Source organism: Lepisosteus oculatus, chromosome 14 (genome assembly GCF_040954835.1).
Source record: "Lepisosteus oculatus isolate fLepOcu1 chromosome 14, fLepOcu1.hap2, whole genome shotgun sequence".
Lineage (NCBI taxonomy): Eukaryota > Metazoa > Chordata > Actinopteri > Semionotiformes > Lepisosteidae > Lepisosteus > Lepisosteus oculatus.
The window spans coordinates 6015401-6018294 of NC_090709.1; the positions used below are offsets into that span (position 1 = coordinate 6015401).

Below are 2894 nucleotides of genomic sequence, written 5' to 3' on the forward strand. Positions count from 1 at the left end.
TTACATGATCAGGTTCTGACCCAAAATGTAATTCTGATCAGCTTGGCTATTCAGCAGCAGCACAACTAAGAGACTGAGGCATGAAAGTAGAATTTATCTTGAGTTTCTTTCTCTCTTTATTTATTTTTGCTGGGATGTGAATATGTGCATTCACAACTGTATCATAAATATCAATATTTATTTTAAAATTAATTCTGCATCCAGCTCAGTCTTTTCCTCAACAAGATGTATTTAAGCACTCCAGATGCAAACCATATCCACAACGTGGAATTTAAGAATATGGATTATTTTACTTAACTAACTTACTGAACACAAGATTCTCACATCCTCACAAGTCAAACATATCTAGGCACTCTAGATGCAAGCCATATCCACAATGTGGGATTAAATTATCTGAATCATTGTAATTTTAATTATCTCCCCTACCTGAACACAGGATTCTCACATCCTCCTTGTGTCCACAGTCGTGCTGTCCCCACCATGCTGAGGGACACTCCCCGAGGGACGACTCATTCCCCAGACAGCCCACCTCGTCCAGCCAGATGGGACCAGTTCCCTGGCTAAAGGAGGCCGGCACTGGGGCACTGAGGGCCGGCCCACACTGGAGCTGCCTGCACACCACCTGAGAGTCTGCCAGGTCCCAGGAGTCATCGCAGACTGTCCCCCAGGAGCCATTGTGATAAACCTCCAGCCTCCCAGCACAATCATCTCCTCTCCCAACCAGCCTAAGGGATAGCTGATCTAGGACCAGAAAATTAGAGGTCAGGGGTCAGAGATCAGGAGTTCTAAGAGATCACCATGACCTCCTGTTACAAGTTGGCCCACTAGGCACAGAAGATACAGTTCAAGTACAGTGTTTCTTGACTTTTGATTAATTTAATATATACACTTACTGTAACAAATTGTTCATAAGCAGTATATATATATATAATATTATATATATATATTTAATATATACAGTAAGTTTAACATATTCCACATTGTTCATAAACAGTATACCAGATAAGTTATTTTTTCTGACCCACTGTTGGGCATAGAGACAATAGCTCCACCAGTGTCAAATTGCAGTATTCAGATAGATGTGTTTGCTGTAGATCCCAAAGACCCGAGTGTGTTTGTGACACAGAAAAAACTGCACACACACAGCTGTTGCCTCACCGACTGATCTGGGATTCCACTGAGCAACAGAGACATCAGCACACACTGAGAGCCCTGGAGATACAGAACAGGGGCTAATTCATACCTGGTGTTTTGGAAGAGGGAAGAGCTGAAGAAAGGAAGTCTGTGAAACAAACAGAGGGAGAGAAATCAGACTGTTAACCTTGTGTGAGAGGAGCAATTTAACACCAGAAATGAAACTACAAATAAAACAGCACTGATGTGATTAAGAAAGTCCTCATTCTCTCTTTACCTGCTCCAGGTGAATCTCTGGTCATATTTGAGTCTGTAAAAGAGAAGAAAAGAGCTCATTTCTGTCCACGGGAGCGATGTTTCACCAGTGGAATGTCAGCTGTGTGTGGGGCTCAACTGCACATAACATCTGTAAACTTTGACTTTCTGAGACTCACTTTCTTTTCAGGCTCCTGTTTAATTGGGCTCTATTAATTAAACTAATTAAGCAGGTCAGATGTTAATTACAGGATACTGTTACGATCTGTCCCGGCAACGGATGAGGCAGAAGTAGGCGTAGCCCCTATCCATCTGTTTACCTATCAGTTTTACTATTTCACCACCACACCCCCGTCTCATCCTACTTAAACACCTGTCTTTCCCTACCTCTTTGCTCAGTATTGGTTTTCCTTTCGAGCTTCCTGGTTGCGCTACTCCTACTTCTACCTTGTGTTCGTCTTGGCTTTCGGTTTACGTTTTTTTCCCTTTTGACTACGGCTTTTCGGATCATGGCTTGGCTCCGTTACTTACGCTCTGTTTCGGGCCACTGGCTACCCCTGGACTATCGGATTGCTCTACTGTCTACGATTTCGGATCACGCTTCGGCTTCGGTAACTCGTTCCCTTTGGATCTCTGGCTTCCCCTGGACTCTTGGCTCACTCCTTCGACTACGGCTTGCTTTTGGATCACGGCTAGGCTTTGTCAGCTCTCGCAAGTGGGTTCACTCGCTGGTTTCGGTCCCTCTACCGAATCCTTAACAGATACTGAGGTACAGAACTTTCTTTAATCTTTTAGAGCATTGATATCAACATAAATATAAAACTGAGCTTTAGTCCTCAGTGTATTTGTGCATCTATCCATCAGAAAGAAAATAATAACCTAATAACACCTTGAGGGAATATTTGAGATAGATATGACATGTTAAAAACACACTCACGTTTTAAGGAATATGTGTTTTCATCTTTGCATCTCTTACATAACTGGCAGTGTGTAACAGAGCAGATATTCAATCATAAAAACAGTGTGCTTCTGTGTGTAAGCAGAGGGAGTGTCACTGTGTTTTAAATACACGATTCTCACCAGAGCAGATGACTCCTGCGTCCTGTCCATGAGAGCACCCTGCTCTCCCCCATGAAGAGACAGCACAGTGTGAGAGACGGTTCTCATTGCCCTGGCACTCAAACACATCAGCCCATGCTGGTCCACTGCCCTGTCCAAACCAGGCCTGTCCTGGTGCTGCTACAGCCTCCCCACAATCCAGCTGCTGGCAGAGAACACTGGTATCTCTCAGGTCCCAGTACAGGTCACACACTGTCCCCCAGTCCTTGAAGAGCCACTGTAACTCCACTCGGCCAGAGCAGGAGTCAGAGCCGTTCGCCAGCCTGAACCCTGTGTATCCTGCAGATAGGAGAGAACTTCACCAGCATGACACCACAGCAGGCTACAAGAAATACAACAAATTAAAGTACCAATACAGTGAAAAAAACTATAAGATTCAGCACATA

General features: G+C 44.1%; 1 long non-coding RNA gene across 1 annotated transcript; it reads right to left on the reverse strand.

The window, feature by feature from the left end:
• Positions 1-659: 659 nt before the first annotated feature.
• On the reverse strand, positions 660-1444 carry LOC102683084 (uncharacterized). Its single transcript, XR_011191829.1, has 3 exons — positions 1412-1444; positions 1244-1282; positions 660-741 (listed from the first exon to the last, which is right to left on the reverse strand). It is a non-coding gene; the product is annotated as an uncharacterized lncRNA (long non-coding RNA).
• Positions 1445-2894: the final 1450 nt, after the last annotated feature.